The following is a 14,751-nucleotide window of genomic DNA, read 5'->3' on the forward strand; positions in this document are numbered from 1 at the left end:
AATGTAAATTCTTGCCAAAAATAAGTGGCGGAGATAGTTATAAAGGTTTAATAAACATTTATTAACACTATATTACAAGTGATATACAATTGGTATTTACAGGTTCCAGTATTCAGTAGGAAAGAATCAATTCTGCAGAATGTATATATATAGGCACTTTAAATAGTTTGAGGAAATCTATGTGTTTAGAAAGTGAAATTAATTGGAGTGAGGTAGAGAGATAGAGAGGGGAGGGGGTGAGTGCTGGTCGGGAATGGGCAAGCCCACAAACAGGCAGTTTGCACAAACTGCCACAGAAACTCTATGAGGAAATATTCAGTTTACTCACTAACTGAAGGAATTTCTCAAGGTTCTTTTCTTGATACCGTTTTATATTCCCAGAAATTGTAGCACGGATGTATCGTAATAACGCGATTGAAATGGCGCCGACCACGTGGTGCCATGCCGCGTGGTGCCGTGCCACGTGGTAGGGCTTCTCTCGGAACAAAGTGTCCTGGAAGATTACTGGTGAATACCGGAGGCTTTGCAAGTCAGTTCGTGGGGTGCGCTGTGCAAACAAGCTTGCCGCTCCAGGGGAAAACCCTTGTCTCTGCAGTCACAGGATATGGACAAAAGCGGCTCCTCTGCGACGCTGGGGGGACCTTCTCCATGATCTGCGGGGATTGGCTGGGATGGTGCCGGTCCTTCGGGCAGAAGCGGTGATTTGTGGCAATGCATTCGAACACTGGTGGTTCGAGTCCTGGGCAAAAGCGGATCTCTCGGCAGCAGAAGGCACGAGGCAAACACGGGCACGCACACGGGAACAGGCGCGGGTATAAACACGGAGCACCGAACACGGATACCGGGCACAGAACACGGTCTACCAAAACAACCCCTATTTAACATTTGCCACACAGACACTGGTCCAGTGAGCATCCTTGTTAAACAGAGCAATTGACCAATGAAATGATGTTTCACCAAATACAATGTGAGCATAGCTTTTGACCAAAGCCAGCATGGGCATGTTGCCTGAGCGCCATTTGGAATTCAACATTCCAATTTTCAGGCATAAACACTTGGAAAGATCATGTGTAACTAGGGTCTTATAGATTTGAAACTGTAAGAAAGACCAGAATTACTCAAATTATATACTATTTCAGAGATAAAATATTAGTTACTGATATATTCAGAGAAATAGTCTAACTTTGATATTGTAATATTTTAACATATTTAGTTACATACAAACACCTTATTAAAAAAAAAATCAGGTATGTCCAACATGCTCTGGCCATGTATTTAGAAAGGTATTTAATTTTGCAGATTGATAAATAGATTTTTTTTTAAAAACTTTTAGCACAGTTATTACTGTTTCTTCTCTGCAATTATCTCTTACTATGATGTATACTTCATTAACATGAACTACTCTTCTATTTTTAGATTATGTAACTTCTTTAGACTCTTAGCTTCTATGCTAAAAATACAGAATTGCTTCATTTCTCATGAACTTTTAAAACTAAACTGTAAGATCACTGACTATTATTTTTAAGTCCATCTTCTATGCTAGTATCTTCAAAACCTCAATGTTTATGAAATCATAAGTTAAAATTCACTAGAATAGTAGATCTAAACTAAAGTCAATCAGCCCTACAGAATTACAGATCTCTGCAACTACTGTGGTGACTTTGTTAAACTATTTAAATTGTAGGATTTTGTGATGAAGGTAAACATTCTTTTGGAAATGTTTTAATATATAGTTATGCGGAGAACTTAGGAGAATATGAATATGTGGAAGTTCTTTGGTGAATAGAGAGAGATAGGAAGTTCAGGCTGAGATATTCACATATTCAGGTATATTATCACCATAAAGAATATTGTGTAAGTTTGCAACATAGTCTCCAGCCTTGAGAAATAGGCATAGAACTACTTTCAAAGTTCTTGATACAACTCCAATCTAGAAAAAAATTAGAATGACACTTTCATTCTACTCTTTTCACAATTGCATGGGTGTTGAAACATTCTTCTGTTGGCTTCTGAGCACACACAAGGGCATATTTTGGAAAGCTGATACCTCCTTTATAGGAAATTTAATATTGTTGTACTAATCAAAAGGATGCTTTAAACTAAATTACATAAATTTCAACCGTTTTCTAAGTTTTCTAGGTAAATACATTATTATTAGGAAGAGAGCAAGAATTATACTCAAAGACAGGAGACTCTGGGTGTACCTTATCACACTCTACAACTACCTGAAGGGAAGTTGTAGCAAGGTGGGGGTCAGACTCTTTTCCCAGGCAATTTGTGACAAGACAAGAGGACATGGCCTGAAGCTGCACTAGAGGAGGTTTAGGTTGGATGTTAGGAAGCACTTCCTCTCAGAAAGGGTAATTAGACACGGGAATGGAATGCCTAGGGAGGTGGTGGAGTCACCGTCCCTGGATATGTTTAAGGAAAGATTAGATGTGGCATTTAGTGACATGGCCTAGTCAATATGGTGGTGTCAGGTCACTGGCAGGACTTGATGATCTCAGAGGTATATTCCAGCCTCAATTATTCTGTGATTCTGTGACAAATTTTATTATTCATGGAAAACATATATATTTCAGTGCCAGGATAGGTATCATTTATAACTTTCCAGATCATGATCATTGGATAAGCATGATTACAAACAACAAAAAATGAAATGTGGGATCTAAATCCCTTTTATATTTTAAAAACACACAGAATTTTGAAGTCACATAGTTACTTATGAGTATTAGGCTCATATTTCTTAAGCTGAGGCAATCTGTACTTGCTTAACTACAGATGATTATAAAGAAGATACTATTCATCTGAAACAATGATCTTTTTGCTTACTGTAGTTGACATTCAATGTACCTGTCCCACTAAAATTAAATGATCTTCACGATGTTATAAAATATTCATTAAAAATTTTCATGCATTTCACAATGCAAAATGTTTTACAATATCTGCTATGTATTAAAAGGTTTTGGTTTTTTGTTGGGTTTTTTTACCATTTTTAACTGACTCCTTTATGTTTATGTATTTTCATTCAAATACTCTTATCCATTTATTTTTATATCCTGCTTTAAAGCCATATATTAATATAGACTTTTGATGCGGTGCTTGGTGTGGCATAAATTAGAATAAAAGGTCTCCACTTATAGATTTATGAAAATTTGGATCACTATTATTTGGATTTCCAAAGGGAAATGGTCACAACAATATCTGATGATGCCTGGGTTTGTCAGGTGTGTGTTAATTTGTATGGAAAAAAAGATAATGGAGGGACAAACATTTTCATAATACAGCATGAAATACTCATATCATTTTTGTATTAGTTTTCAAAATTAATTTATTAGGGAAAATTACTTTGAAGTTGATGTTAAGTGTCAGTGAAGAAGCCAGTATATCCCAGATGTGTGGTTTCATGACAGAGGCGACTGCACTTTCTTTTGCTCTGGGAAGCATTCCACCAGCTTCTTTCTGATCATCATTCAAAACTAGTTTCTACCTGTCTGACAGCCAAGATTATGGAATATATGGTGTTAAGGAATTTTACTTAACTCATATACGATATGGCAAATGGGTATTAATAAAAATACTAATAACTTTTATTAATATGGAAAATTGCCAAAACTCATTGTGTGGTTGGAATATATATATTTACAATGGGAATGTACTGTCTTTAGGCAAAATACAACAGTTTTATGCAACTTGGAGGAAATAACATGGAAAGAGAGGATCTCCAGGAGCGAAAATGAGACTTGGCCACAGCATGGTGGGGGGGAATCAATAAGAACCTTTAAGTCCAAGAGGTAATGAATTAATTACTCACAGCTGATTTCACCCAAGTGGGGAGTGCTGCTGCTGTTTATTAATTGTTGAGGCTTTTGGGGCACTCTCGTGTGACACTGGCATGGTGAGCTGCTGGCAAAAAGTCCATATGGTCCCAGGGTTGATCTGGATTCAGCAGATGGCAGGCAGTTTACATTGCTTCCTGCGAAGGGCACTTGCTTTGTCCTGGGTAAATTGACGTATGGCACGTGTCACGGAGGGGGTGATTATTAGGGATGAAGGATGATGGTTATTAATTATTAATTATGAACTATGAATTATGAAAATTATTATTTATTAATTATTATAATTATGAATAACCAATTAATCACCATCTATCTATTGATTTGAATGCACAGTTGTAGAAATATAGCCCATAACTAGTTTAGTAATTACAATTATACCAAATTATAATATTTTCAGTCAATTTCTAATTAAGGGAACGAAAGGTGCAGTTCTGCCTCTTGTTGAGTAGATGGAGACTTGACAAGACATTTCACGGCTTGCAACTATGTACAGATATATTTATAATGTTAACAAGATGCAAGTTAAGCTAGAAATATCACACGGCTACTTGCAAGCGCTTTGAATAGAATGTTACTGAATGTTGCACACATGGAAAGACACAATCTGTCTTTCTTTCTAGCATGGCAAGTTGCCGGGTTACACTGGCTTTCTGTCGATTGGCGGCTTCCTTTAGCAAGGTCGGCCCTCGCGATCAAGGTGATGGTTCCCCATAGGTGGAGTCGGGGAAGGGGTGCAGTGAAGCTGTGTTTCCCCCACAGCTCAGCTCGAGCTGACAATGCTGAATCTCGGCAACTGCTCCCATTAAAAGCTGACAATGACCTCTTGATGTGATCTCAAAGGAGAGGATATCTTTCACTCTCTCTTGGGAAATCCCAGGTTGCATTACCCTGATGGCACAGGGATGTGGAATGGTGACAGTAGGCGGCTCCTTTTCTCTCCTGCAAATGGTGAGGTCACGCAAGATGCATTTCTGCTTATGGCTGCTTATGATTGCAGCAGTTCTGGACTGCCAGGCTTGGGGCTAGTCCTTCCCCTTCTGGGCTAGAGCTTACCCTCAGGGCTTTTCTGCAGTCCTCTCGACTGGGCTTACGATGCCGGCTTCCTGTAGCTCAGCGAAGGGATTTCCTTTGCGGGTTTCTCGAGCAGCTTGGTGAGCTGGCTTCTTTCCATATTGCAGAGGCTTCTAGTATGCTTGCATGTGGGAGTGGGAAGATTTAGGGGTTGTGAGCTTCCGTAGCTCAACCAAAGCGAGAGAAAGCAAAAGGAGAGAGCAAAGTGGTAAACAAATGGAGTAATACTTACAGATTTCTCAAGGCTGGATCTGGGCAATGGGCACACTTGTCAACAACCTGCTTTGACCTATAGAAAGGGTGGAGCTAGAATTATGCCCTTAGATGGAAAGAGCATGAGCATGCCATGCGATGGGTGCATGTAGTTGTTTACCCCGTAGGAGACAGGTTGGCACCTGGGCCTTTGTCCTCCTCTCCTGAAAGGAGGGTGGAAAGGGGGGGATTTATCAAAACATGTTGGGACAAGTTTGTTGGTATTTGGGGGCATAATTCTGGACATGTGGTGCCTTCACTACAGCACGATTCCAGTTGCAAGGGGAAGAGGACTTGGCTCTGGCTTCTGAGCTCGTGACTTCTCTGGCTTGCAGTGTGTGTAGGCTCCTGGCTTTATCCCAGCCTCTGGACCATGCAACTCGAGGCAGGGCAGGGCAACTCGAGGCAACTTCAATCAAGATACGTTCAAGCAGGTTCAAGCAAGGCTCAGACAAGGCTTAAGCAAGATTCAAGAGCAAGGCAAGGCTCAAAAGCAAGGCTTAAATGCAAAGGAAACTACAAGTCAGTCTGTATATATATCTTGCCTGAGATCTAATTGGGCCAATAGAGCAACTGAAGTCAGCCCATAATTACCCAATAATGGTTTTGCCAGGCTGTGGCCATAAAAGGCAAAACATAAGCCTGGTCAGGGAGAAGAAGTGACCAGCACACCTGCTCTTACCCCAGGTAAACAACTTGTTTACCATGCATGGTCCTGTGCCCTTTTCCCATGTTGTCCTGAGTTTCTGCATGAAGAAGAGGGGGACCATGTCTAGACACCTTAGGGCCTGTCTGGGTTTTGTGCTGGGCCTGTTTGGCTCTACCATGACATATGGCAAATATGGACACAAGTGATGTACATCAAACCTAATGTTTTGAGACTTCATTGTCCTCCATCACCATGTAGTAAATTACTTTGTTGTTTAAAGCCAAAAAGCTAGTTATTCCTTTGGCTTAGAGGAAGTGGCTTGTTATGCTTACTCTTAAAATGCTTGATTTATTAATGTTTAACAGAAAACTCTAATATCAGTGAACACACAGAGGAAGATGTGTTGCAATTCCTACATATTATACCCCATTTTCTTTGTCTTATATTATAATTCAGTGACTTAAATGGTCAGTGTACCTTAATTCCATTTGCTTGAGAATAGAATACCATTGACTCTGTCCATAAGTCCATAAGTTCTAACTGTTCTTTGAGAATTTCTCTTTCAGTTTTAGCAAGAAAAAGCAGCAGGTAGTGAAACAAATTGTGTTCCTTAGTGGTACAGGCCCTCAGAAAGCTCAAAATCTGTAGATGTAAACCACATGAAAGGATCTTTGCTAGATGGCCTCTGCTTCTCAGAGCAAACCAAGCAGATCACATAGACACCAATTTATTCTTCATAAACTACTAACAGTTACCATATGAGGCTGTCTAAAAATCTGTTGTGATTAAAGAAAAACAGGTTTCCTGTAAATTAAAATGTCCAAACATACACAGTACTTACAAGTAACACATCTGAAAACAGGTAATATAGAAACTATGACTGTCAGTACTTGTAGATTTTTTATGCTATAATTTATATAGACTGAATGAGCTGTTTTTACACTGTTACCCTGTCTGAGTTACCATGAATTTATAATGCTTCTTCTTAACATTTATATTTCTCTACGCTAAAGACACAATAATTTATTAACATGGTACTAAATGTTTAATACTCCTTGTCTGTATTATTTTGTACCCTGAATCTTGAAAATATAAGGACAAACATTAAATGAAAATCATGCAATTTTTATAAAATGGGTGTATTTATATGCAGAATTTTTAAAATGTTACACTTCTTGTTCCAAAATCCGATATTAAAAGTAACTGAGTTGATGAGACATGAGGCAGAATCTCATGTTTAGTTTAATATATTGTGACTGGTTGTTATCATTCAGGTGAATTACATTTTTTAAACAAATGTCAACATAACTATAATTTTAATTCAGACATTAAAAAACCATGAAAAATTAAAATAATGAAATTGGTTTAAAATCAAACAATACATAAAAATATCTGCTAGGCGTTGCATCCACTGTTTGAGGGCAGCTGCTGGACGGGTGCAGAGTGCATGGGATTGCAAAATACTTTCTAGCTGACCAACTGAATGCTGCAAAAAGCAAACCAATAGTATTCCATATGTTCCAAGAACAACATCCTCATGTTGGCACCCTTGGAACATGCTGCAGAAGACAGCTCCTTGACACACTGACACCTCTTATTGGGACAAGATTTTAGCTTATATATATGGTTGGGCTTTATTTGTTAAGTGATTGATAACAGAATATATAAACAACCACTCTGAGCAATAACACAGCTTGGGGGGTTAGAGCTTTGCTAGGTACTTCTGTTTCTGTTAGCTCCTTCTGGTAAGGGCTTCAGTTTAGGGATGCTGTTAGGGATATGCTTGGGATTTCTACTTCTGTTAGCTTCTTCACCTGTTAAGGGTTTCTGGGACTTCTGCTGTTAAGGACACTCAGAGACTCTGCGATGCAAGGGACTCTGACATACAGCAACAAAACACTTCTGAGAGGACTTCTGAGATTCTTTGCTCTCTACATTTCTGGAATCTTGTTGCTAGAGTGGCAATGGAGTTCATGCAACATTCATCACCCAATGGCCCCCGAATCAGGAAGAACCACAGCTAGGATGTTTTGTTGCTGTTGTTGATGTTGTGGTTTTTTTTTTGTTTGCTTGTTTTTCTCTTTTGGTTCAATTCACCTGTTTCACTTTTGAAAGTCTATTCTTCAGTGCTTTCAGTGTTAAGAACATACCTTTACTTCCTTTGCATTTCAAATGAACTGAGATTCAAAATTCTGAGGAAAAACAAGAAAAATACTGTAATTTCCCACACTGTTCTGATAACTGGTGATATTACTTTGATTATTGAATACCAGGCCTACTTTTGTGGTTATTCAGAGCCCATGAACTATACATTCCATGTTGAAAACTTGAAATTGGGCAGGATATGAATTATTCTGGATTTCTACTTTATGTAGAATTCCACTTTATGAGAAATTTCTCTTCCAGAGCACCACCTGTTCCAAATGATGCAAAGCGATTTCTTTGAAGATTGATATAGATGTCCTAAAATTTCTGAAAACATGTAATACTCAGCCTTATAATAGTCTATTCAGAAGAAAACAAACTTTAGATACTTAACAGAAGGATTTGTGTGCTGCATAAAATTTAAAGTGCACCAGAAATCAAATCAGGTACTGCATTTAGTGGCATTTTGTAGTACCATGAAAACTTTTATGAATAAGTCTTGCAAATTAAAATTTATGTTTTCTTAATAGGAATTTTCATTTGTGTACAATAACAGAATTTAAAGTACTACGAAGATATAACTTTTTAACCCAGCAATACATAAAATACAGTTTAAAAAGGAAGAAATTAAGAAGTTTAATTAATACTTTTCTGTTTATCACTTATCATTATAAATTTAAAGTATTCTTGACTCACTTTCTAGAACTGATACTTGAATGAGTGAATTCTCTGCCTGTTTTTTCCTCTGTTGCCAAATACAGTGATATCATTCTGGTTTTTCATTCTGTCTTTCTTCCCTCCAGCAATGACAATGCAGTTCATAAGCCATCAGTTCCCTGACTATCATGATCCAACTACAGGTGAGTGAGATTATTTTCTTCCTCCTCCCTTTCAGACTCTGCCTGTTTGAGATTGCCATGCATTCAGAAGCTGCCCCTAAAAAGAATTTATACAGAAGCAAGATTTGGACAATTAGCTTAACCTTAATTTTGTCTTGAAAATAAAATTATGTTATGGCAATACCATAGTTGATTTTTCTGAAATGCTTTGTACAAAATCTCTTTCAATGACAGATTTGTAGCTTCACACTTTGTAATGTCTGTGCAATTATAATGACAGAACACAAAACTAAAATATTGTAAGATAGAAAGAAGTCTTGAAAAATACTAAAGGCAAAATCTCCCAGCCTGGAGTAAAAGTTTTATTATTTTAGAACTGTTTTCCATTATTAAATTTAGATTATATTCTTTAGAAAAGTCAAGTAACTACTGGAGATATGCTCTGGGATCTCATTCTCTGCTATCTTCATTGGGTTTACCTGGATTGTAAAGTTAAGTATGATAAACATTCACATGTATCTTCAGTACACTGAAATATACTTGAGACACTATCTTTTGAACAACTATATGGCTGTAGTACCAGAACAGTCTAAGCCAGAGGGAAGATTTGGGATAAATTCTGGTTGACTTAATTTCTAATTCTAAAACATTTAATTAAAAACCCTAACAAACAACAACAGCAGCCCAAACAAACAAAACAACAAAAAACCCCAATGAAACCACACCACAAAACTGTGGCAAAAATTGTCTTATTTCAAATGTTTTTTTCTCTTTGTGAACAAATTGGAGAGATGTTTCAAGCTATAAACTCAAGTAATGCAGTGTCTTGGACAGCCCTACTTTCCTGTTGTATTTAATATCATTTATACATATCCAGCCTGACACCTGATGAACACCAGTTTGAGCATGAACCACTGATATGCCCTTGTGCTGAAGAGGGCTTGTGGATTGCATCTAGAACACTGCAGACTGCATGTTGTAGAAGGTGGTGCTTCTGCTATCTACGCAGTATTGCTGAGATCATGTATGAAGTGCTGTGTCTGTCTATGGGCTTCTTAGTACAGGAGACCATCAGCATACTTTGGACAGAGGCCCTGTGGAGTTTCTGTCCTTGGAGATACTCAAAACTGCATAGAAATAGTCCTCGGTGGTCTGCTCTAAGTATCCTGCTTGAACAGAGGTTTGGATCAGGTAATCTCTAGGGGTCCCTGACAACCTCAGCAATTCTTTGACTATGATGAATTCAAGAATGCTTGTCAAAAGACTTTTTTTCTTGGTGTTGAGTATCTCTTCAGTACTACCATAATTATTAATATAAATGAATATAGCAAAAAATGCATCTGTCTTGGAGGTAGAAATGAGTTGAACTGAGGGTTTATTCACTATTTATATTTTTAATTATATTTTACATTTTCTGGATATTAATTCCTGGTAATTTGTGGTATTTTAATGATTAAAAGGATGCCTGAACTTTTCTTGCTGCTATTAATTGTGTATAACCTTTAAAAATATTAGAAGACAAAACTACTATGGAATTGCTATGTATTCATTTGTTGTACTCAGGAAAAACAAATGAAAAATAGTGGTTAGATAGAATTGGAAAAGTGTAGTTACTGAGACCATTAAGTTATGTACATACATCCATCTTTATTATTAAATATCCACCTACTCTCCATATATTGTATACAGTCACAATCTTAACTTATTGGTCTCTAGACACTATCAAAATATGAATAATAGATAATCATAAAGGGAAGAAAAGCTTATGATGCATTATAAGTATGTACTGCAGGAATGCCTGGAGGACCTAATCATGATGAAGGTCTCTTGGAGTGAGAGCTTCTACTTGGTAAAACCAACACTCTAAATAAGAGAATATAGAGGAAGATAAAAACCAGATAAACAAAATATTGAATTCGAACAGAGCTGTCTAGAGGAAGAACAGGAAGTGCAATTCTGAGTTTTATCTGTTCAGAACTTCTATTTCTCAGAACATGCTGAAGGCATCCTGAAAAAGGCTTATTTCTATCTATACTCTAAACCATGTACACTTGGGCTAAGTACATATGTTTCATCTTATTTGTTATATGACCCATCTTGTGTGATCAGTTAGGAACATGTACAAAATCTGAAACAAAGAATCCACAAGGGTTTTTGCTTTGACTTAAAAATAAATATTTTCAATCTGTCAATGTTTAATTTCATAAAAGACCAAATCCTTTCCTTCTTAAGAAATGTTCTGAAGTTTGCTTATTTTGATATAAAGAATTAAATTTGACCTAGACCACATTTCATAGAAGCATACCCATGGACAACTGAGTTTTGAAGATTTTTTTTTTTCTCCTTATTTATTTCTGTTCTATATTTCATTACTAAACTGATAAAACAATGACTTTTATGTGAACTCTGAAGAAAAGAATGAATTTTTGTTTTGTCTAGTTCCAACATGAAGCTGTGAAGAGGCTATTTTCTGTAACTGGCCAGAGAATACAAAGGAATCCTTTCTGAAATTTCAATATGCTACCAACTGTGCTTCACCTTCCCACTTCTGCCTCCCTCCAAACACACAGTTAAGATTTATTCCTGAACATTGTGCAGTAATAGTCATGTAGATTAAAACAAAAAACATAGACATTTTTCTTTTTTTTCTGACATTCTCTAGGAACATGGATTTTCCTTAGCATTATTTTTCATCGTGGTTTGACATTGTCACCAGTGCGTTAGAACTTTCTTTTTGTGCAGTGACTCATATCTTCAGCAGTATAGTAAAAATATACAACTTGAATGTAACGGTGCTTTATACTTACAAATTCTTTTCTATTATCCTCTGACATTGTTACAGGGGGGATCTTGATCATACAAAGCTGCTGATGCTGTGAGATGACAGAGATTTTGCTAAAAACATACTTCAGTTGTTGCATTATGTGATGCATGTGCTCATAGATTTATGTCATACACACATATATTTCAAATGTGTTAATTTTGATCCTAAAGAGCTATGTAAATAACTTTAGAATTCAGTTTTTTTTCTTCTATGTTTCTAAATTATAGAAGGACAACACCCAGGATTACATCCTGGTCTCCAAATTAGTGACACATTGATTTGATGGGTGGACCATGAGATGGATAAAGAACTGGCTTGATGGCCACACCCAAAGAGTGGCTGCAAATAGCTCCATGTCCCAGTGGAGGCCAGTGACAAGTGGAGTCCCTCAGGGATCAGTCCTGGGACCAGTCTTGTTCAACATCTTTGCTGGTGACATGGACATTGGCATTGAGTGCACCCTCAGCAAGTTTGCTGATGACACCAAGCTGTGTGGTGCAGCAGACACGCTGGAGGGAAGGGATGCCATCCAGATGGACCTTGACAGGCTAGAGAGATGGGCACAAGCCAATCTCATGAGGTTCAACAAGACCAAGTGCAAGGTCCTGCATCTGGGTTGAGGAAATCCCAAGCACAAATCCAGGCTGGGCAGTGACTGGCTAGAAAGCAGCCCTGAGGAGAAGGACTTTGGGGTGCTGGTGGATGAGAAGCTCAACATGAGCTGTCAATGTGCACCTGCAGCCCAGAAAGCCAACCAGATCCTGGGCTGCATCAAGAGAAGTGTGGCCAACAGGGCAAGGGAGGTGATTCTCCCACTCTACTCATCTCTGGTGAGACCCCACCTGGAGTACTGCATCCAGTTCTGCAGTCCCTATTACAAGAGGGATATGGACATGCTGGAACATGTCCAGAGAAGGGCCAGCAGGATGATCAGAGGGCTGGAGCACCTCTCCTATGAAGACAGGCTGAACGAGTTAGGGCTGTTCAGTCTGCAGAAGAGAAGGCTCTGAGGTGACCTTCTTGTGGCCTTCCAATATCTGAAGGGGGCCTACAAGAAAGCTGGGGAAGGACTTTTTAGGTCTCAGGTAGTGATAGGACTAGGAGTAATGGAATGAAGCTGGAAGTGGGGAGATTCAGGCTGGTTGTGAGTAAGAAGTTCTTCCCCATGAGAGTGGTGAGAGCCTGGAATGGGTTGTCCAGGGAGGTGGTTGGGGCCCCATCCCTGGAGGTGTTTAAGGCCAGGCTAGATGAGGCTCTGGGCAGCCTGATCTAGTGTGAGGTGTCCCTGCCCATGGCAGGGGGCTTGGAACTAGATGATCCATGTGGTCCCTTCCAACCCTCACTGATTCTATGATTCTATGATTCCATGACTAGTTTGTTTTTGACGAGTTTGTGATACATAGTGCAGCAGTATTTTAAATACAAGACTTTTTAAAGATTATTATGGATGCTTAGAGGATGCTTTTTGTTCTTTGTTGTCGGGTTTGGTTTTTTTTCTGTTGTTGTATTGTTGCTGTGCTTGTTTTGGTTTGTTTGCTTTGTTTTATTTTTTTAACAACAAAAAAACCCTACAAAATAAAACCCAGTGCTTTTTCATTCCAATAGGATGTTTTTTTCTAGAGGATTCCTCTGTGCAGTGTGAATCAGAAATGCAGTGTCAAAAATATAGAATCACAAAAAAGGTCTCATTTACTATGGCTGGTTTTCTTAATTTGGAAATGGTGAAAACACCTTGATAAATCAAGTTGTTGACATTATATAGAGATATAAATGAATATATACACGTAAATAGAGAAATGGATGTGTCAGTATTTGCTTAATATATAAACATCGATTAAAAAGTTAATGCTGTCACTTTAAGTTTAATGCCACTTCAAGATAAAGGAGGTATAATTACTGTATTTCAGACTTGCTACAAACATTTTGTTTCAGCACTTCGAGACATATTACTTTTGTAAGTAAGTGAGGAGGGGAAAAACAAAATTCTTTTAGAATTAGACTGCATGTGGGCAACATTTCAGAGGTTTTCATTTAAAAAAAATGAAATTATTTCAGTGCACATTTAATATTTATATGTGTTGTTTGATGGGAACAATTTCCAAGTGGCAGTGATCATTTTCTGGAACAAATGGATAAGTGCAATTTACACTGTCTACAATCTTTGGCAATACTATAGAGAATTAATGTGAATAGAGTGGCAGGAGAGGAAGCATGAGAATGTGGCAAACTGGACAGCCTCCAAGGTGCTCATTAACCGTGTGACTAATTTTTAAAAGGAATGTATAATGCATGTGAGATATGAAAGCAACTTCCTGTTTTGGTGAGATATCACTGCACAAGGTTGTGTCAAATGAGCAGCTGAGGGCATTAAAGCTGTGTCAGTTTCAAACTTTAATTGAAATGGGTTTAAGATAGGAGGCAATTTAGCATTAAGCGTACAAATTTCATGAGGTTTTGTAGCAAAGTAATTCATTCACCAATGCATCAAATAAAATGCATTTAAACTTAGCTTTAATAAGCAATTAGAAATGTGTGGATGAATTTGAGTGATAAAGATTAAATGTGACTGAAAATCTTTTAAGGTTATAGAATATGTAGCAAAAAATATCTGCTATCAGTAACATTATATCTGTTTCCAAGGTATAATGATGAAAAAGAATAAAACAAGAGAAACATAAATTAATCAGTAATGACAGCAAAACAAGACAAAGATGGGACATATCCAATAGATCAGGAGAGAGGCATCTTACTATAAAATACTATCCCAGTTAATTTTTAGACTGTAAACATTTTCTAGATAATCTTTACTCTTATCTGAAACATGTATATATGTATATTTCATCCTTAATTTTATTTTCATTCTCATTTTCAGTAAAAAATAAAATATTTGATTTGAAATGGAACAAGTCACAATTGGATTTGAGATGCAAAATTATTATTTAAAAATAATCATATGATTGACAGCCAAACAGTCACAACCACCTTTCATTCATCATTCTCCTTATACTTATTAGTCTTTTCTGAGACAGAATAGACAACTTAAATAAAACAATCTGGAACCAGTACAACTTGCTTCTAAATGCTGTGTCTAAGGGTATTCTGGCTGATTGTATAGACACAGTTAAATTGCCC

Source organism: Indicator indicator, chromosome Z (assembly GCF_027791375.1).
Source record: "Indicator indicator isolate 239-I01 chromosome Z, UM_Iind_1.1, whole genome shotgun sequence".
Classification (NCBI taxonomy): domain Eukaryota; kingdom Metazoa; phylum Chordata; class Aves; order Piciformes; family Indicatoridae; genus Indicator; species Indicator indicator.